Source organism: Anomaloglossus baeobatrachus, chromosome 4 (assembly GCF_048569485.1).
Source record: "Anomaloglossus baeobatrachus isolate aAnoBae1 chromosome 4, aAnoBae1.hap1, whole genome shotgun sequence".
Classification (NCBI taxonomy): Eukaryota; Metazoa; Chordata; class Amphibia; order Anura; family Aromobatidae; genus Anomaloglossus; species Anomaloglossus baeobatrachus.
The window spans coordinates 610,721,580-610,743,211 of record NC_134356.1 but is presented as its reverse complement, the minus strand read 5'-3'; the positions used below and the strand labels follow the sequence as shown (position 1 = coordinate 610,743,211).

The 21,632-nt window shown below is 44.5% G+C and overlaps 10 non-coding genes across 10 annotated transcripts; all 10 read right to left on the bottom strand.

Annotated features, from left to right (window-relative positions):
* Positions 1-112: 112 nt before the first annotated feature.
* TRNAI-UAU (transfer RNA isoleucine (anticodon UAU)) lies at positions 113-205 on the bottom strand. Its single transcript is given in 2 exon segments — positions 113-148; positions 168-205. It is a non-coding gene; the product is annotated as a tRNA-Ile (tRNA).
* Positions 206-1,175: 970 nt separating this feature from the next.
* TRNAI-UAU (transfer RNA isoleucine (anticodon UAU)) lies at positions 1,176-1,268 on the bottom strand. Its single transcript is given in 2 exon segments — positions 1,176-1,211; positions 1,231-1,268. It is a non-coding gene; the product is annotated as a tRNA-Ile (tRNA).
* Positions 1,269-1,707: 439 nt separating this feature from the next.
* On the bottom strand, positions 1,708-1,780 carry TRNAR-CCU (transfer RNA arginine (anticodon CCU)). The gene has a single exon. It is a non-coding gene; the product is annotated as a tRNA-Arg (tRNA).
* Positions 1,781-2,239: 459 nt separating this feature from the next.
* TRNAI-UAU (transfer RNA isoleucine (anticodon UAU)) lies at positions 2,240-2,332 on the bottom strand. Its single transcript is given in 2 exon segments — positions 2,240-2,275; positions 2,295-2,332. It is a non-coding gene; the product is annotated as a tRNA-Ile (tRNA).
* A 439-nt stretch (positions 2,333-2,771) lies between these two features.
* TRNAR-CCU (transfer RNA arginine (anticodon CCU)) lies at positions 2,772-2,844 on the bottom strand. The gene has a single exon. It is a non-coding gene; the product is annotated as a tRNA-Arg (tRNA).
* Positions 2,845-3,303: 459 nt separating this feature from the next.
* Positions 3,304-3,396, bottom strand: TRNAI-UAU (transfer RNA isoleucine (anticodon UAU)). The gene is given in 2 exon segments: positions 3,304-3,339; positions 3,359-3,396. It is a non-coding gene; the product is annotated as a tRNA-Ile (tRNA).
* Positions 3,397-3,835: 439 nt separating this feature from the next.
* On the bottom strand, positions 3,836-3,908 carry TRNAR-CCU (transfer RNA arginine (anticodon CCU)). The gene has a single exon. It is a non-coding gene; the product is annotated as a tRNA-Arg (tRNA).
* A 991-nt stretch (positions 3,909-4,899) lies between these two features.
* TRNAR-CCU (transfer RNA arginine (anticodon CCU)) lies at positions 4,900-4,972 on the bottom strand. The gene has a single exon. It is a non-coding gene; the product is annotated as a tRNA-Arg (tRNA).
* A 459-nt stretch (positions 4,973-5,431) lies between these two features.
* On the bottom strand, positions 5,432-5,524 carry TRNAI-UAU (transfer RNA isoleucine (anticodon UAU)). The gene is given in 2 exon segments: positions 5,432-5,467; positions 5,487-5,524. It is a non-coding gene; the product is annotated as a tRNA-Ile (tRNA).
* Positions 5,525-14,355: 8,831 nt separating this feature from the next.
* Positions 14,356-14,448, bottom strand: TRNAI-UAU (transfer RNA isoleucine (anticodon UAU)). Its single transcript is given in 2 exon segments — positions 14,356-14,391; positions 14,411-14,448. It is a non-coding gene; the product is annotated as a tRNA-Ile (tRNA).
* Positions 14,449-21,632: the final 7,184 nt, after the last annotated feature.

Below are 21,632 nucleotides of genomic sequence, written 5' to 3'. Positions count from 1 at the left end.
GTAAATATCTCTCGGAAACTTCCTTCTCAATCGTGCAAGTAGATCATGATGGAACTCGAGAAACTTTGGCTAACGCATTTGTTCAAAATTACAAAGGAAGACATGAAAAGTCTGCTCCAGGTGAGGCTTGAACTCACAACATCGGCATAGCTCATTAGTTACTGCTTCATAAGTACCGCGCGCTGACCGATTGCGCCACTGAAGCAGCTGCTGGGCTGCAGCATTGCATATATGAAAAAAAATCAATCAGAAATTTAAAATGAAAAATTTGCTCCAAAATGTAACTATTTGATAAAACAGGATTTGTGTTGTTGCTTTTTCCACAGTTTGAAAATACATTTTTTACCAGATCACAATCTTTATGAAGAATCAATTGAGACATTTATCACACTGGCCAATGGGCATTTTTAAACTGAAACATCCTGTTGCTTCAGGAGGTGCACATGTGCATTGGCTGGGATGAACACACGCTCTGTTGCTATATTTTATATGCTGTATTTGTAATATCGTATTTTATTATTTAGCATGGTCACACTTCTTTCAATTAAAAGTAACAATCTTTCTTTTTTGGAGAATTTTGCAAGATCAAATTCAAACTGGTAGAAAGATTAGACAGACCATGTGCTGTTTCAGAGATAAGCAAACACTCCAGATGGGACTTGAACCCACAATGCCTGGCTTAGGAGGCCAGTGCCTTATCTATTAGGCCACTGGGGCTTCTCAAGGTAGTTCATGCAGTGGGTTCTATTTTCTGTAGCAGGCAATTATCCGTTTTAATTGCATTTTCAAAAATGGTCTTGTAAGTTTGTACTCCAACTTGAAAACAACCATAACCACGTGCTTCTTTCTTTTCTGCTGAGAGCCAGGGCTTCCTTTGTCATGTCCTTTTCATCATGTAGTCACTCCACATTATTAATGCCAATGAAGGAAATAATATTTGGCTCCCAGAAGCCTTAAAAAAAAATTTATCTTTTACATTTCCCTTTACAATATGGTACTAGATCATGGAAAAACTGGTGAGACTTTTGTAATATACAGCAAATTAAACAAGAAACCATAAAAAGTAAATATCTCTCGGAAACTTCCTTCTCAATCGTGCAAGTAGATTATGATGGAACTCGAGAAACTTTGGCTAACGCATTTGTTCAAAATAACAAAGGAAGACAAGAAAAGTCTGCTCCAAGTGAGGCTTGAACTCACAACCTCGGCATAGCTCATCAGTTACTGCTTTATAAGTACCGCACGCTGACCGATTGCGCCACTGGAGCAGCTGCTGGGCTGCCGCATTGCATATATGAAAAAAAAACAATCAGAAATTTAAAATGAAAAATTTGCTCCGAAATGTAACTATGTGAGAAAACAGGATTTGTGTTGTTGCTTTTTCCACAGTTTGAAAATACATTTTTTACCAGATCACAATCTTTCTGAAGAATCAATTGAGACATTTATCACACTGGCCAATGGGCATTTTTAAACTGAAACATCCTGTTGCTTCAGGAAGTGCACATGTGCATTGGCTGGGATGAACACACGCTCTGTTGCTATATTTTATATGCTGTATTTGTAATATCGTATTTTATTATTTAGCATGGTCACACTTCTTTCAATTAAAAGTAGCAATCTTTCTTTTTTGGAGAATTTTGCAAGATCAAATTCAAACTGGTTGAGAGATTAGACAGACCAAGCTCTGTTTCAGAGATAAGCAAACACCCCAGATGGGACTTGAACCCACAATCCCTGGCTTAGGAGGCCAGTGCCTTATCCATTAGGCCACTGGGGCTTCTCAAGGTAGTTCATGCCGTGAGTTCTATTTTCTGTAGCAGGCAATTATCCGTTTTAATTGCATTTTCAAAAATGGTCTTGTAAGTTTGTACTCCAACTTGAAAACAACCATAACCACGTGCTTCTTTCTTTTCTGCTGAGAGCCAGGGCTTCCTTTGTCATGTCCTTTTCATCATGTAGTCACTCCACATTATTAATGCCAATGAAGGAAATAATATTTAGCTCCCAGAAGCCTTAAAAAAACAATTTATCTTTTACATTTCCCTTTACAATATGGTACTAGAAAATGGTAAAACTGGTGAGACTTTTGTAATATACAGCAAATTAAACAAGAAACCATAAAAAGTAAATATCTCTCGGAAACTTCCTTCTCAATCGTGCAAGAAGATCATGATGGAACTCGAGAAACTTTGGCTAACGCATTTGTTCAAAATAACAAAGGAAGACAAGAAAAGTCTGCTCCAGGTGAGGCTTGAACTCACAACCTCGGCACAGCTCATCAGTTACTGCTTTATAAGTACCGCGCGCTGACCGATTGCGCCACTGGAGCAGCTGCTGGGCTGCAGCATTGCATATATGAAAAAAAAACAATCAGAAATTTAAAATGAAAAATTTGCTCCGAAATGTAACTATTTGATAAAACAGGATTTGTGTTGTTGCTTTTTCCACAGTTTGAAAATACATTTTTTACCAGATCACAATCTTTATGAAGAATCAATTGAGACATTTATCACACTGGCCAATGGGCATTTTTAAACTGAAACATCCTGTTGCTTCAGGAAGTGCACATGTGCATTGGCTGGGATGAACACACGCTCTGTTGCTATATTTTATATGCTGTATTTGTAATATCGTATTTTATTATTTAGCATGGTCACACTTCTTTCAATTAAAAGTAGCAATCTTTCTTTTTTGGAGAATTTTGCAAGATCAAATTCAAACTGGTTGAGAGATTAGACAGACCAAGCTCTGTTTCAGAGATAAGCAAACACCCCAGATGGGACTTGAACCCACAATCCCTGGCTTAGGAGGCCAGTGCCTTATCCATTAGGCCACTGGGGCTTCTCAAGGTAGTTCATGCCGTGAGTTCTATTTTCTGTAGCAGGCAATTATCCGTTTTAATTGCATTTTCAAAAATGGTCTTGTAAGTTTGTACTCCAACTTGAAAACAACCATAACCACGTGCTTCTTTCTTTTCTGCTGAGAGCCAGGGCTTCCTTTGTCATGTCCTTTTCATCATGTAGTCACTCCACATTATTAATGCCAATGAAGGAAATAATATTTAGCTCCCAGAAGCCTTAAAAAAACAATTTATCTTTTACATTTCCCTTTACAATATGGTACTAGAAAATGGTAAAACTGGTGAGACTTTTGTAATATACAGCAAATTAAACAAGAAACCATAAAAAGTAAATCTCTCTCGGAAACTTCCTTCTCAATCGTGCAAGAAGATCATGATGGAACTCGAGAAACTTTGGCTAACGCATTTGTTCAAAATAACAAAGGAAGACAAGAAAAGTCTGCTCCAGGTGAGGCTTGAACTCACAACCTCGGCACAGCTCATCAGTTACTGCTTTATAAGTACCGCGCGCTGACCGATTGCGCCACTGGAGCAGCTGCTGGGCTGCAGCATTGCATATATGAAAAAAAAATAATCAGAAATTTAAAATGAAAAATTTGCTCCGAAATGTAACTATTTGATAAAACAGGATTTGTGTTGTTGCTTTTTCCACAGTTTGAAAATACATTTTTTACCAGATCACAATCTTTATGAAGAATCAATTGAGACATTTATCACACTGGCCAATGGGCATTTTTAAACTGAAACATCCTGTTGCTTCAGGAAGTGCACATGTGCATTGGCTGGGATGAACACACGCTCTGTTGCTATATTTTATATGCTGTATTTGTAATATCGTATTTTATTATTTAGCATGGTCACACTTCTTTCAATCAAAAGTAGCAATCTTTCTTTTTTGGAGAATTTTGCAAGATCAAATTCAAACTGGTAGAAAGATTAGACAGACCATGCGTTGTTTCAGAGATAAGCAAACACCCCAGATGGGACTTGAACCCACAATCTCTGGCTTAGGAGACCAGTGCCTTATCCATTAGGCCACTGGGGCTTCTCAAGGTAGTTCATGCCGTGAGTTCTATTTTCTGTAGCAGGCAATTATCCGTTTTAATTGCATTTTCAAAAATGGTCTTGTAAGTTTGTACTCCAACTTGAAAACAACCATAACCACGTGCTTCTTTCTTTTCTGCTGAGAGCTAGGGCTTCCTTTGTCATGTCCTTTTCATCATGTAGTCACTCCACATTATTAATGCCAATGAAGGAAATAATATTTAGCTCCCAGAAGCCTTAAAAAAACAATTTATCTTTTACATTTCCCTTTACAATATGGTACTAGAAAATGGTAAAACTGGTGAGACTTTTGTAATATACAGCAAATTAAACAAGAAACCATAAAAAGTAAATCTCTCTCGGAAACTTCCTTCTCAATCGTGCAAGAAGATCATGATGGAACTCGAGAAACTTTGGCTAACGCATTTGTTCAAAATAACAAAGGAAGACAAGAAAAGTCTGCTCCAGGTGAGGCTTGAACTCACAACCTCGGCACAGCTCATCAGTTACTGCTTTATAAGTACCGCGCGCTGACTGATTGCGCCACTGGAGCAGCTGCTGGGCTGCAGCATTGCATATATGAAAAAAAAACAATCAGAAATTTAAAATGAAAAATTTGCTCCGAAATGTAACTATTTGATAAAACAGGATTTGTGTTGTTGCTTTTTCCACAGTTTGAAAATACATTTTTTACCAGATCACAATCTTTATGAAGAATCAATTGAGACATTTATCACACTGGCCAATGGGCATTTTTAAACTGAAACATCCTGTTGCTTCAGGAAGTGCACATGTGCATTGGCTGGGATGAACACACGCTCTGTTGCTATATTTTATATGCTGTATTTGTAATATCGTATTTTATTATTTAGCATGGTTACACTTCTTTCAATTAAAAGTAGCAATCTTTCTTTTTTGGAGAATTTTGCAAGATCAAATTCAAACTGGTAGAAAGATTAGACAGACCATGCGTTGTTTCAGAGATAAGCAAACACCCCAGATGGGACTTGAACCCACAATCTCTGGCTTAGGAGACCAGTGCCTTATCCATTAGGCCACTGGGGCTTCTCAAGGTAGTTCATGCAGTGGGTTCTATTTTCTGTAGCAGGCAATTATCCGTTTTAATTGCATTTTCAAAAATGGTCTTGTAAGTTTGTACTCCAACTTGAAAACAACCATAACCACGTGCTTCTTTCTTTTCTGCTGAGAGCCAGGGATTCCTTTGTCATGTCCTTTTCATCATGTAGTCACTCCACATTATTGATGCCAATGAAGGAAATAATATTTGGCTCCCAGAAGCCTTAAAAAAACAATTTATCTTTTACATTTCCCTTTACAATATGGTACTAGATCATGGTAAAACTGGTGAGACTTTTGTAATATACAGCAAATTAAACAAGAAACCATAAAAAGTAAATATCTCTCGGAAACTTCCTTCTCAATCGTGCAAGTAGATCATGATGGAACTCGAGAAACTTTGGCTAACGCATTTGTTCAAAATTACAAAGGAAGACAAGAAAAGTCTGCTCCAGGTGAGGCTTTAACTCACAACCTCGGCATAACTCATCAGTTACTGCTTCATAAGTACCACGCGCTGACCGATTGCGCCACTGGAGCAGCTGCTGGGCTGCAGCATTGCATATATGAAAAAAAAACAATCAGAAATTTAAAATGAAAAATTTGCTCCGAAATGTAACTATTTGATAAAACAGGATTTGTGTTGTTGCTTTTTCCACAGTTTGAAAATACATTTTTTACCAGATCACAATCTTTATGAAGAATCAATTGAGACATTTATCACACTGGCCAATGGGCATTTTTAAACTGAAACATCCTGTTGCTTCAGGAGGTGCACATGTGCATTGGCTGGGATGAACACACGCTCTGTTGCTATATTTTATATGCTGTATTTGTAATATCGTATTTTATTATTTAGCATGGTCACACTTCTTTCAATTAAAAGTAGCAATCTTTCTTTTTTGGAGAATTTTGCAAGATCAAATTCAAACTGGTAGAAAGATTAGACAGACCATGCGCTGGGTCAGAGATAAGCAAACACTCCAGATGGGACTTGAACCCACAATCCCTGGCTTAGGAGGTCAGTGCCTTATCCATTAGGCCACTGGGGCTTCTCAAGGTAGTTCATGCCGTGGGTTCTATTTTCTGTAGCAGGCAATTATCCGTTTTAATAGCATTTTCAAAAATGGTCTTGTAAGTTTGTACTCCAACTTGAAAACAACCATAACCACGTGCTTCTTTCTTTTCTGCTGAGAGCCAGGGCTTCCTTTGTCATGTCCTTTTCATCATGTAGTCACTAGTGATGAGCGAGTACTAAAAAGCTCGGGTGCTCGAAGCTCGGGCCGAGCCTCCCAAGATACTCGTGTACTCGGCCCGAGCAACGAGCCCAATGTTATCCTATGGGAGACCCGAGTATTTTTGTGAAATGACCCCCCGGCAGCATGGAGAAACCCTAAAAATGTCACAAAAGTCTCAGAAGAGTGCTCAAATGACATGGCAACAGCATGGGGAAGACCCCTTGAAGCATTTATCACTGAAAAGTCACAGCTGTGAACTATTTTGTCCGCGTTTTACGCCATTTTTACGGACTCACCAGAAAACCTTCCAAAATGACCCCAAAATGATTTTTCATGGCGGAAATGTTAAGGGCACATACCCAATAGTGAGATAGAGCTGGTGTATGTTACTTTTTGAGATTAATACATGAAAGATTTTACGTGAAAACATTGTGTGGCACTCCGATGTCCCTGAGAAGAGACGTACATGAAGGCCTCTTGAGTCTAATGTGCCCATTTTGAGGAAGTGAGTCTTTGTAGTATTTTCCTTTGCCAGGGCAGTCCAAAATTGTGAGGTTCACCAATGCCCCTGCATACAGACGTGCATGAGGGCCTGTAAACCTGAAGTGCCCATTGGAAGGAAGTGGGTCTATTGTAGTATAGCCCTTTGGCAGGGCAGCCAAAAATTGGGAGGCTCCACGTTGTCCCTGGATAGAGACGTGCATGAGGGCCTGTAAACCTGAAGTGCCCATTGTAAGGAAGTGGGTCTATTGTAGTATAGCCCTTAGGCAGGGCAGTCAAAAATTGGGAGGCTCCACGTTGTCCCTGGATAGAGAAGTGCATGAGGGCCTGTAAACCTGAAGTGCCCATTGTAAGGAAGTGGGTCTATTGTAGTATAGCCCTTAGGCAGGGCAGCCAAAAATTGGGAGGCTCCACGTTGTCCCTGGATAGAGACGTGCATGAGGGCCTGTAAACCTGAAGTGCCCATTGTCAGGAAGTGGGTCTATTGTAGTATAGCCCTTAGGCAGGGCAGCCAAAATTTGGGAGGCTCCACGTTGTCCCTGGGTAGAGACGTGCATGAGGGCCTCAAAACATTAAGTGTCCATTGTCAGGAAGTGGGTGTATTATAGTATAGCCCTTAGGCAGGGCAGCCAAAAATTGGGAGGCTCCACGTTGTCCCTGGGTAGAGACGTGCATGAGGGCCTCAAAACATTAAGTGTCCATTGTCAGGAAGTGGGTGTATTATAGTATAGCCCTTAGGCAGGGCAGCCAAGAATTGGGAGGCTCCACGTTGTCCCTGGGTAGAGACGTGCATGAGGGCCTCAAAACATTAAGTGTCCATTGTCAGGAAGTGGGTGTATTATAGTATAGCCCTTAGGCAGGGCAGCCAAAAATTGGGAGGCTCCACGTTGTCCCTGGGTAGAGACGTGCATGAGGGCCTCAAAACATTAAGTGTCCATTGTCAGGAAGTGGGTGTATTATAGTATAGCCCTTAGGCAGGGCAGCCAAAAATTGGGAGGCTCCACGTTGTCCCTGGGTAGAGACGTGCATGAGGGCCTCAAAACATTAAGTGTCCATTGTCAGGAAGTGGGTGTATTATAGTATAGCCCTTAGGCAGGGCAGCCAAAAATTGGGAGGCTCCACGTTGTCCCTGGGTAGAGACGTGCATGAGGGCCTCAAAACATTAAGTGTCCATTGTCAGGAAGTGGGTGTATTATAGTATAGCCCTTAGGCAGGGCAGCCAAAAATTGGGAGGCTCCACGTTGTCCCTGGGTAGAGACGTGCATGAGGGCCTCAAAACATTGTTCCCATTGCAAAGGAGCGGGTCTCCTGTCGTTGTAATGTCCATTCTGCAAAGAATGGGCGAAAAAATTTACCACTGGGGGTATACCTGAAACAAAGGCCTAAGTATTGCAATTTGTAACGGTCATCATGGTGGCGCATGAGGAGAAGGAGGAGCAGTCCAGTGATTATCCAAAGTCCAGAAGTGTGTACCCATGGGTGAGTGGAGGTACATGGCAAACTTTAAATTCCGCTCTCATTTGCTGGTGGTGTGGTGAAGTCTGGCCCAATCCAACCCTTGTTCATCTTGATCAGAGTCAGCCTGTCAGCATTTTCAGTTGACAGGCGGGTGCGTTTATCTGTAATGATTGCACCTGCGGCACTAAAAACACGCTCTGACAAAACGCTAGCGGCAGGGCAGGCCAGGACTTCCAAGGCGTAGAGAGCCAATTCATGCCACGTGTCCAGCTTGGATACCCAATAATTGTAAGGCACAGAGGAATGTCGGAGTACAGTTGTTCGATCTGCAAGGTACTCCTTCAGCATCTGGGCAAACTTAGGATTTCTTGTGGCACTACCCCGCACCTCAGGGGCTGTGGTACGTGAGGGGCTGAGAAAACTGTCCCACATCTTAAAGACTGTTCCCCTACCTCTGGCGGATTGGACTTGTGCCTCTCTCGGCTGTACGCCTCGGTTGTCCACTGATTCCTGACCTATGCCGCTAGCGTTTTGTGAGGGGAATGCTTTGCCTACTTCCGTGACTATGGCCTTCCGGAACTGCTGCATTTTGGTTGACCTCTACTCCACGGGAATAAGAGACAAAAAGTTCTCCTTGTAGCGTGGGTCTAACAGTGTTACCAACCAGTAATGATTGTCGGCCAAGATGTTCTTAACGCGAGGGTCACGAGACAGGCAGCTTACCATAAAGTCAGCCATGTGCGCCAGACTCTTAACAGCCAGGACTTCAGTAGCCTGACCAACAAGATGACTGAACATGCTGTCCTCCTCCTCCTCCTCCTCCTCCTCATCTACCCTGTCCTCTGGCCAGCCACGCTGAACCGAGGATATGACTGGTGTGCATGTCATATCCTCAATTTGGCCGGAGAGTTGCTCCATGTCTTCATCCTCCTCCTCGTCATAGTCCTCCACTGCACGTTGTGATGAGACGAGGCTGGGCTGTGTGTTATCACCCACACCCACTACTGTTTCTTGCTGCAACTCATCGCGCTCCGCCTGCAATGCATCATGTTTGTTTTTCAGCAGAGACCGTTTTAGAAGGCAGAGTAGCGGTATGGTGACGCTAATAATGGCGTCATCACCACTCACCATCTTGGTGGAGTCCTCAAAGTTTTGGAGGATGGTACATAGGTCTGACATCCATCTCCACTCCTCAGGTGTTATGTGTGGAATTTGAACCATTTCCCGATGGCTTAGGTGATGCAGGTACTCAACAACTGCCCTCTTCTGCTCACATATCCTGACCAACATGTGCAGAGTTGAATTCCAACGCGTGGGGACATCACACACCAGTCTGTGAGCCGGAAGATGCAAACTGCGCTGAAAGCCGGCAAGGCCGGCTGAAGCAGTAGGTGACTTTCAAAAATGTGCAGACAGGCGGCGAACTTTTACCAGCAGATCAGACAGCTCTGGGTATGACTTTAGAAACCGCTGAACCACGAGGTTGAGCACATGGGCCACACATGGAACATGTGTCAGCTGGCCTCGCCTCAAAGCCGCCACCAGGTTCCGGCCATTGTCACACACGACCTTTCCTGGCTTTAGGTTCAGAGGTGTGAGCCAGTGATCTGCCTGCTGTTTCAGAGCTGTCCACAGCTCTTCTGCATTGTGGGGTTTGTCACCTATGCAGATTAGCTTCAGCACAGCCTGTTGCCGCTTCGCCGAGGCAGTGCTGCAGTGCTTCCAGCTTGTGACTGGTGTGGAGGGTACAGTGGATGAGGATGCGCAGGAGGAGGAGGAGGCTGAAGAGCATGACATTCCGGAGCTGTAGAGTGTGGGTGAAACACTGACTGAGGTAGGGCCTGCAAACCTTGGTGTGGGAAGGACGTGTTCCGTCCCTCGCTCAGACTGGGTCCCAGCTTCCACAATATTAACCCAGTGTGCCGTCAACGAGATGTAGCGGCCTTGCCCACAAGCACTTGTCCACGTGTCTGTGGTTAGGTGGACCTTGGGTGAAACAGCGTTGTTCAGGGCACGTGTGATGTTTTGTGACACGTGGTTATGCAACGCGGGGACGGCACACCGGGAGAAATAGTGGCGGCTGGGGACCGAGTAACGTGGGACAGCTGCCGCCATCAGGTCGCAGAATGCTTCTGTCTCCACCAGCCTAAAAGGCAACATTTCCAGCGCAAGCAGTCGCGAAATGTTAGCATTTAGAACTGTGGCATGTGGGGTGTTGGCAGTGTATTTGCGCCTGCGTTCAAAGGTTTGCTGAATGGATAACTGAATGCTGCGCTGGGACAAGGACGTGCTTGATGATGGTGTTCTTTCTGCGTAGGCAACTGCAGGTGCAGGAGTGGAGGAGGCTTGTTCGCAGGCAGCATGGACAGGGGATTGGCTCGCATGCACAACCAGCGAAGACGTAGCAGTGACATCAGCAAGCACTGCTCCTCGACTCTGTTGTACTTCCCACAAAGTCGGGTGCTTGGCTGACATGTGCCTGATCATGCTGGTGGTGGTCAGGCTGCTAGTTTTGGTACCCCTGCTGATGCTGGCACGGCAGGTGTTGCAAATGGCCTTTTTTGAATCATCTGGATCCAACTTAAAAAACTGCCAGACTCGGGAAGACCTAACATTTGTACAGGCACCTTGTGTCGTCGTGTTGTTCCGGGGAACGGTTGCCTGACTTCTGCCTGGGGCCACCACCCTGCTTCTTACTGCCTGTTGTGTTGCTACGCCTCCCTCCCCCTGTGCACTGCTGTCCTCGCTCTGCATATCCTCCTGCCAGGTTGGGTCAGTTACTGGATCATCCACCACGTCGTCTTCCTCTTCCGCACCCTGCTCCTCCTCCTGACTTCCTGACAATTGTGTCTCATCATCGTCCACCACTTGTTGAGACACGTTGCCAACTTCGTGAGAACGTGGCTGCTCAAATATTTGGCCATCTGTACAGACGATCTCCTCATGACCCACTTCCATATGAGCTGGCGAGAGGCCAGAATGTGTGAATGGAAACGTGAACAGCTCTTCCGAGTGTCCAAGTGTTGGATCATTAATGTCCGAGGAGGACGTGTACTCAGCCTGGTGGTAGGAAGGAGGATCAGGTTCAGAAATGTGCGGTGCAGTATCACGGCTACTGACACTTGACCGTGTGGAAGACAGAGTGTTTGTGGTGGTGCCAATCTGACTGGAAGCATTATCTGCTATCCAACTAACAACCTGTTGACACTGGTCTTGGTTCAAGAGCGGTGTACTGCTGCGGTCCCCAAGAATTTGGGACAGGACGTGCGAGCGACTAGATGTGGCCCTTTGTTGTGGCGAAATTAGAGCTTGCCCACGACCTCGGCCTCTGCCTGCACCACCATCACGTCCACTTCCTTGTTCCTTGCCAATGCCCTTGCGCATTTTGCAATGCTGTGCTGACGTGTATATTCACTACTTGTGCGTTATATCAAAGTTTGTGTAAATTGCACACAAGTGCACCTGTACGCTGCCACCGACAGGCACACACGTGCGGTTTTAAAAACCAAGCACGGACGCAATAAGAACCTAACAGGTTTTTTTGGGGAGCGACAATTACAGACAAGTCAGACACTATCTGGACTGTTTTAGACTGTGTACACCAGCCCCAGATATGATGAAGGCTGGTATACGGTCACCACTAGAAATGGCTATATATACCCTGCCTGCCTGCCTGCCTGTATACTGGTACAATAGTCCTGACAAGGACTCTTCTGGTCACTAGCCTGTATTCAGACCGGGCTATACCCTGCCTGTATATAGCAACAATAGTCCTGAGAAGGACTCTGCTACTGTACTCCGACCTGGCTATACCCTGCCTGCCTGTATACAGTTAGGTCCAGAAATATTTGGACAGTGACACAAGTTTTGTTACTTTAGCTGTTTACAAAAACATGTTCAGAAATACAATTATATATATAATATGGGCTGAAAGTGCACACTCCCAGCTGCAATATGAGAGTTTTCACATCCAAATCGGAGAAAGGGTTTAGGAATCACAGCTCTGTAATGCATAGCCTCCTCTTTTTCAAGGGACCAAAAGTAATTGGACAAGGGACTCTAAGGGCTGCAATTAACTCTGAAGGCGTCTCCCTTGTTAACCTGTAATCAATGAAGTAGTTAAAAGGTCTGTGGTTGATTACAGGTGTGTGGTTTTGCAGTTGGAAGCTGTTGCTGTGACCAGACAACATGCGGTCTAAGGAACTCTCAATTGAGATGAAGCAGAACATCCTGAGGCTGAAAAAAAAGAAAAAATCCATCAGAGAGATAGCAGACATGCTTGGAGTAGCAAAATCAACAGTCGGCTACATTCTGAGAAAAAAGGAATTGACTGGTGAGCTTGGGAACTCAAAAAGGCCTGGGCGTCCACGGATGACAACAGTGGTGGATGATCGCCGCATACTTTCTTTGGTGAAGAAGAACCCGTTCACAACATCAACTGAAGTCCAGAACACTCTCAGTGAAGTAGGTGTATCTGTCTCTAAGTCAACAGTAAAGAGAAGACTCCATGAAAGTAAATACAAAGGGTTCACATCTAGATGTAAACCATTCATCAATTCCAAAAATAGACAGGCCAGAGTTAAATTTGCTGAAAAACACCTCATGAAGCCAGCTCAGTTCTGGAAAAGTATTCTATGGACAGATGAGACCAAGATCAACCTGTACCAGAATGATGGGAAGAAAAAAGTTTGGAGAAGAAAGGGAACGGCACATGATCCAAGGCACACCACATCCTCTGTAAAACATGGTGGAGGAAACGTGATGGCATGGGCATGCATGGCTTTCAATGGCACTGGGTCACTTGTGTTTATTGATGATATAACAGCAGACAAGAGTAGCCGGATGAATTCTGAAGTGTACCGGGATATACTTTCAGCCCAGATTCAGCCAAATGCCGCAAAGTTGATCGGACGGCGCTTCATAGTACAGATGGACAATGACCCCAAGCATACAGCCAAAGCTACCCAGGAGTTCATGAGTGCAAAAAAGTCGAACATTCTGCAATGGCCAAGTCAATCACCAGATCTTAACCCAATTGAGCATGCATTTCACTTGCTCAAATCCAGACTTAAGACGGAAAGACCCACAAACAAGCAAGACCTGAAGGCTGCGGCTGTAAAGGCCTGGCAAAGCATTAAGAAGGAGGAAACCCAGCGTTTGGTGATGTCCATGGGTTCCAGACTTAAGGCAGTGATTGCCTCCAAAGGATTCGCAACAAAATATTGAAAATAAAAATATTTTGTTTGGGCTTGGTTTATTTGTCCAATTACTTTTGACCTCCTAAAATGTGGAGTGTTTGTAAAGAAATGTGTACAATTCCTACAATTTTCATCAGATATTTTTGTTCAAACCTTCATATTAAACGTTACAATCTGCACTTGAATTCTGTTGTAGAGGTTTCATTTCAAATCCAATGTGGTGGCATGCAGAGCCCAACTCGTGAAAATTGTGTCACTGTCCAAATATTTCTGGACCTAACTGTACAACTAGAATAGTCCTGAGAAGGACTTTTGGTCACACTGTTTGCAGCCCTGCAACTGAAAAAGCTATAAAGGGCCGCAAAGCTTTCCCTGAATCAGCGACACTCTCCCTGCACTCACTGTCTGGATAGCTGTGAGCAGAGCACAGCGTGCCGGCCGGTATAAAGGCTCGGTCACGCTGTGCAGGCCGGCCAATCACTGCAATTCCACAACTAACAGGGCTGTGGCATTGCAGTGGTCTGCCAGCCAATCCCTGCATGAGGGCTGGCTCTCAAAAGAGCGCCAACATGCAGGGATGAAGACCACGAGTACAGCACGAGTATAGCGAGATTACTCGGTCCCCGCCGAGCAGCCCGAGTACAGCGATACTCGTGCGAGTACCGAGTAGTTACAAGCATGCTCGCTCATCACTAGTAGTCACTCCACATTATTGATGCCAATGAAGGAAATAATATTTGGCTCCCAGAAGCCTTAAAAAAACAATTTATCTTTTACATTTCCCTTTACAATATGGTACTAGATCATGGTAAAACTGGTGAGACTTTTGTAATATACAGCAAATTAAACAAGAAACCATAAAAAGTAAATATCTCTCGGAAACTTCCTTCTCAATCGTGCAAGTAGATCATGATGGAACTCGAGAAACTTTGGCTAACGCATTTGTTCAAAATAACAAAGGAAGACAAGAAAAGTCTGCTCCAGGTGAGGCTTGAACTCACAACCTCGGCATAGCTCATCAGTTACTGCTATATAAGTACCGCGCGCTGACCGATTGCGCCACTGGAGCAGCTGCTGGGCTGCAGCATTGCATATATGAACAAAAAACAATCAGAAATTTAAAATGATAAATTTGCTCCGAAATGTAACTATTTGATAAAACAGGATTTGTGTTATTGCTTTTTCCACAGTTTGAAAATACATTTTTTACCAGATCACAATCTTTATGAAGAATCAATTGAGACATTTATCACACTGGCCAATGGGAATTTTTAAACTGAAACATCCTGTTGCTTCAGGAGGTGCACATGTGCATTGGCTGGGATGAACACACGCTCTGTTGCTATATTTTATATGCTGTATTTGTAATATCGTATTTTATTTAGAGTTGAGCGCGGTTCGTGGTTCGTGGTTCTCCAGTTCTAGGCTCGAGTGATTTTGGGGCATGTTCTAGATCGAACTAGAACTCGAGCTTTTTGCAAAAGCTCGATAGTTCTAGAAACGTTCGAGAACGGTTCTAGCAGCCAAAAAACAGCTAAATCTTAGCTTGGTTTCTGCTGTAATAGTGTAAGTCACTCTGTGAATCAAACTATTATCACATTTCAGTGTATAGTGTGCGTGAACAGCGCCTTCAGATCACTGCTGTTTCTATAATGGCGATCGCCATTTTTTTTTTTTTTTTTTCTTGTCTTCCTTCCCTAAGCGCGCGCGTCTTGTGGGGCTGGCCAGCATGTCAGCCAATCACAGACACACACACACCTAAGTGGACTTTGAGGCAGAGAAGCAACGGCATGTGTGATAGGATCTGCATGTCACATGTCCCTGCATTATAAAACCGGACATTTTCTTCACGATCGCCATTATCTGCCTTCTGCGTCTTTGGTGTCAGACATCACTGTCGCAGTTCCGTCCTTTGTCCTATCGCCGATACAGCTGTATGCGCTGCATACACAGCGTTAGACAGCTTAGGGAGAGCACATTCTAGCAGTCCTTTTAAGGGCTCGTACCGGCAGGGTCAGAGAGCCATAGGTGACAGGTCCTGCAAACAGCAACAGCGTCTGTGTAGCCCAGGTCAGGGATTTCCTCCCTGCATTTCACCATTAGGAGGGAATAGAAAGGCAGGCTTCCATTCCTCTACCCAGAGCACCACAATCCTGCCACTGTACCCTCTTGTCCTCTGCACACTCCAACTCATTCTAAGTAAGCCATTATACTAGCAAACACTCAGTGTACCTAGTGGCATCCTATCTGTGGCTATTGGACTTTGCTATAGTCCCACTAGTGCAAAGACATTTGCAGAGCACATCTGCCTGCATTGCACACTCCAAGTTTTTTAAACTAAGCAATTTTACTAGCAAACACTCAGTGTACCTAGTGGCATCCTATACGTGGCTATTGGACTTTGCTATAGTCCCACTAGTGCAAAGACATTAGCAGAGCACATCTGCCTGCATTGCACACTCCAAGTTTTTTAAACTCAGCCATTATACTAGCAAACACTCAGTGTACCTAGTGGCATCCTATACGTGGCTATTGGACTTTGCTATAGTCCCACTAGGGCCAAGACATTTGCAGAGCGCATCTGCCTGCGTTGCACACTCCAACAAATTATAACGAAGCCATTATACTAGCAAACACTCAGTGTACCTAGTGGCATCCTATACGTGGCTATTGGACTTTGCTATAGTCCCACTAGTGCCAAGACATTTGCAGCACGTCTGCCTGCGTTGCACACTCCAACGAATTATAACTAAGCCATTATACTAGCACACACTCAGTGTACCTAGTGGCATCCTATACGTGGCTATTGGACTTTGCTATAGTCCCACTAGTGCCAAGACATTTGCAGCACGTCTGCCTGCGTTGCACACTCCAACGAATTATAACTAAGCCATTATACTAGCACACACTCAGTGTACCTAGTGGCATCCTATACGTGGCTATTGGACTTTGCTATAGTCCCACTAGTGCCAAGACATTTGCAGAGCGCATCTGCCTGCGTTGCACACTCCAACTAATTATAACGAAGCCATTATACTAGCAAACACTCAGTGTACCTAGTGGCATCCTATACGTGGCTATTGGACTTTGCTATAGTCCCACTAGTGCCAAGACATTTGCAGAGCGCATCTGCCTGCGTTGCACACTCCAACAAATTATAACGAAGCCATTATACTAGCACACACTCAGTGTACCTAGTGGCATCCTATACGTGGCTATTGGACTTTGCTATAGTCCCACTAGTGCCAAGACATTTGCAGAGCACATCTGCCTGCATTGCACACTCCAAGTTTTTTAAACTCAGCCATTATACTAGCAAACAGTCAGTGTACCTAGTGGCATCCTAAACGTGGCTATTGTACTTTTGTCAATTCACAGTATTGGAACGTTATTTGCAGCACGTCTGCCTGCATTGCACACTCTAACTTTTTTAAACTCAGCCATTATACTAGCAAACACTCACTGTACCTAGTGGCATCCTAAACGTGGCTATTGTACTTTTGTCAATTCACAGTATTGGAACGTTATTTGCAGCACGTCTGCCTGCATTGCACACTCTAACTTTTTTAAACTCAGCCATTATACTAGCAAACACTCACTGTACCTAGTTGTATCCTAAACGTGGCTATTGTACTTTTGTCAATTCACAGTATTGGAACGTTATTTGCAGCACGTCTGCCTGCATTGCACACTCTAACTTTTTTAAACTCAGCCATTATACTACCAAACAGTCAGTGTACCTAGTGGCATCCTAAACGTGGCTATTGTACTTTTGTCAATTCACAGTATTGGAACGTTATTTGCAGCACGTCTGCCTGCATTGCACACTCTAACTTTTTTAAACTCAGCCATTATACTACCAAACAGTCAGTGTACCTAGTGGCATCCTAAACGTGGCTATTGTACTTTTGTCAATTCACAGTATTGGAACGTTATTTGCAGCACGTCTGCCTGCATTGCACACTCTAACTTTTTTAAACTCAGCCATTATACTACCAAACAGTCAGTGTACCTAGTGGCATCCTAAACGTGGCTATTGTACTTTTGTCAATTCACAGTATTGGAACGTTATTTGCAGCACGTCTGCCTGCATTGCACACTCTAACTTTTTTAAACTCAGCCATTATACTAGCAAACAGTCAGTGTACCTAGTGGCATCCTAAACGTGGCTATTGTACTTTTGTCAATTCACAGTATTGGAACGTTATTTGCAGCACGTCTGCCTGCATTGCACACTCTAACTTTTTTAAACTCAGCCATTATACTAGCAAACAGTCAGTGTACCTAGTGGCATCCTAAACGTGGCTATTGTACTTTTGTCAATTCACAGTATTGGAACGTTATTTGCAGCACGTCTGCCTGCATTGCACACTCTAACTTTTTTAAACTCAGCCATTATACTACCAAACAGTAAGTGTACCTAGTGGCATCCTATACGTGGCTATTGTACTTTTGTCAATTCACAGTATTGGAACGTTATTTGCAGCACGTCTGCCTGCATTGCACACTCTAACTTTTTTAAACTCAGCCATTATACTAGCAAACAGTCAGTGTACCTAGTGGCATCCTAAACGTGGCTATTGTACTTTTGTCAATTCACAGTATTGGAACGTTATTTGCAGCACGTCTGCCTGCATTGCACACTCTAACTTTTTTAAACTCAGCCATTATACTAGCAAACAGTCAGTGTACCTAGTGGCATCCTAAACGTGGCTATTGTACTTTTGTCAATTCACAGTATTGGAACGTTATTTGCAGCACGTCTGCCTGCATTGCACACTCTAACTTTTTTAAACTCAGCCATTATACTACCAAACAGTCAGTGTACCTAGTGGCATCCTATACGTGGCTATTGGACTTTGCTATAGTCCCACTAGTGCCAAGACATTTGCAGAGCGCATCTGCCTGCGTTGCACACTCCAACTAATTATAACGAAGCCATTATACTAGCAAACACTCACTGTACCTAGTTGTATCCTAAACGTGGCTATTGTACTTTTGTCAATTCACAGTATTGGAACGTTATTTGCAGCACGTCTGCCTGCATTGCACACTCTATCTTTTTTAAACTCATCCATTATACTAGCAAACACACAGTGTACCTAGTGGCATCCTATACGTGGCTATTGGACTTTGCTATAGTCCCACTAGTGCCAAGACATTTGCAGAGCGCATCTGCCTGCGTTGCACACTCCAACAAATTATAACGAAGCCATTATACTAGCACACACTCAGTGTACCTAGTGGCATCCTATACGTGGCTATTGGACTTTGCTATAGTCCCACTAGTGCAAAGACATTTGCATAGCACGTCTGCCTGCATTGCACACTACAACTTTTTTAAACTAAGCAATTTTACTAGCAAACACTCACTGTACCTAGTTGTATCCTAAACGTGGCTATTGTACTTTTGTCAATTCACACTACTGCAAATCTATGTGCAGCACCTCTGCATGACAACCTCGTGCTCTGTTTTTAATAAGCTATAATGATAGCACAAAATACTGCCATTTTGTGGCATCATAGAACTGGCTGTTGTATTCCATTAGTGCCCCACTGGTGACAAGCTATTTCTAGCACCTCTACATCACACCCTCATGCACATTTTGCTACGCTAATGTTATAGCAAACTCATGGAATTCATTGCTGCATTTCATAATTCGGAGGGATAGAAAGTCAGGCTTCCTTTAGCTTTTCCTTCTGTTCATAGACAGCATCTCCAAGACAAATTTCCCCTCCACGTCTAAGTGTGGAGAGGCAGCTAGTGCGCATGCGTGTGCCGATGTACCCCAGCTGCAGCATAATTACAGTGTTTCGCCTAGTGAGTATGCTCAGCCTGACTGTGCCATTCCTGACGCTAAGTTTTCATTTCGGGATACAGCGCATGCTCCCACACTAAGTGTGAAAAGCCTCTTTGCACAGGTGCTTGCATTCCGTGCCGGGTCTAAGTCCTGTTTTGGGCATAGACACCATGCTAAAGCTGATAGTCTTTTTTCAGAGACTGTATTTCATGCTACTGAGCATGCTCAGGCACTTCCTGCATCAGAGACTAGGTCCGGTAATGAACTCTTTGGCCCTGGCCCTGATGTGGGGGTCCCATATAGACCACAGGGCATCAGGTGTCCTCCCAAATGGCTTGCAGAGGCCCACACCTATGACTTGTCACCGCATTATTGATGCTCAGACGATGACTGGTGAGGTGTTTGGGTCATGGCAGCCATGAGGTCATCATTGAAGTTGCGTTTCCAAATAGGACGCTAGTTATGCCACTCATGACGTGTCACTCTACTTTTGTCTCCAGGAGGTGCATTGTGGTTCACCCTGGTTTGGGGCGGACCCAGGTTATAAAAGGGGCTGGAGCCAACAAGGAGGTGCGCAGTCTTCTATTATGCTCCGAAAGAGCACACCTCCATGTGTTGAACCCATTGCGGCTTTAGGCCAGAGGTAGGCAGGGATCGGGTGGTGGATGCAGGCCACCACCACAGTTGGTAACGCAGAACGGTTAAGACCAGCTCCTGTCCTAACAGTCCTGCTTGTGCAGCCCAGTGGCATTAACAGGCCTGCTGCTGCTGATGCGCCTGCTGTCCACAGGTGTGGCCCCTACGCACACGGTCAGCGTACTCAATGGCCCCTGTGTTGTTAACAGGGAGTTCCTGGGCTGGGTGGGCATGTGGACCCTGTGACGCTAACAGGGCTCACAGTCTCCAGATCCGAATGGCGTCTAACTCGGTTCAGGCTACTATTAGTTTCATAGCCACACAGCTCTGTATCCTCCACCAAACCTTCAAGTTGCCAACCTCTCCTTTTCCAACTGGGAGCACGGTGGACACTGACTGCTGATGGGGATATATACCTTTCTCTTTCTTTTCTTATTAATTTTCGTTATATAGCGGTCACAGATTATATACCACTTTATCCAAATCTGCCAGTCCCACTGTAACAGATGTTGTTTCTTCAGCAAATGTTACAGTTGCTTAACCACCAAATCCACGGACCAAAACTTTTTTCCCCTTTCCAACACACCTGTTCCCCTTTCCAACAGCATCTGTCCTTTTTCAACTCATTTTGGGATATGACCAAAAGTGCAACTGTGCAGGGACACCGTACTCAACGCCATCTCAGCACAGCAGCCATCCCTCGGTCCCTCCGATGTGGACAAGTAAAAGACCATTTCCTCCTATCCATGACAAAGCGTTGAGATTCACTCTGTGCAGCACTGGTGTTTAGTGGACAAGTAGATCTAAGATTGCGTACCACATTCTGCAGATACTCCTGTATACGTGCGTCTATTTCTATGGCAGGAATTAGTTCGCCAAATTTTGTCTTGTACCGGCGATCTAACAGTGTGGCAACCCAGTATTCAGGATTAGTTCAAATTCATACAATCCGAGGGTCATGTAGGTAGTGCAGCAAGAAGGCGCTCATGTGTCTTGTGCATCCAGGAGGACCAAGTCCTTGGTGTGTTGGTGGCAGAGAGGTGAGAATCGTGCATCCTTCCTCTGCCCTCTACCCACAACCTCGCACAACCGAAATGTGAGCAAGCTCTCACTCATCTGCTGAGTCTTCCATGCCCATCGCCAGTTCGTCCTCCATTTCTTCATGGGCTCCTGCACTTTCATCAACACTTTTTGCTGATACTATGCGCCCTTGTTAATCCCTCTCCCTCACCATGAATGCCGCATAGGTGCCGCTGACCATCTGGACCTCGTAGATCTTGTTATCCCTTCCGCATATGACTCCTCCTGTACTTCCTCCCCTTCCTCTTGTCCCAACACCTGACTCAGAATAATAATTACAGTGTGCTCCATCATGTAGATGACCAGAATTGTCACGCTGAGAATGACATTGCCAGTGCTAAACATCTTCGTCGACATTTCAAAACTGTGTAGCAGGGTGCATAGGTCCTTGATCTGACACCACTCCAGCAGCGTGATCTGCACCACCTCTGGATCAAGTTATCCCAGGCTATATGTCTTACCGTATTTCAGCAGGGCTCTGCGGTGCTGCCACACACGCTGCAACATGTGCAGATTCCAATTCCTGCATGTCGAAACATCGCATTTAAGCGTTTAACTGCCAGACCCTAAGACTTCCGGAGTGATGAAAGTTGTTGAGCTGCTGTGTGCGCACGATGGAAGTGAGCACATAGCGAGCGTGCCCACTGCACAAGGCCATGTAGGCCGTGATGGTGTTTTAAAAATTGCTGGCGAATTCGGTTCAACACGTGAGCCCTAAAAGGCACGTGTGTCACAT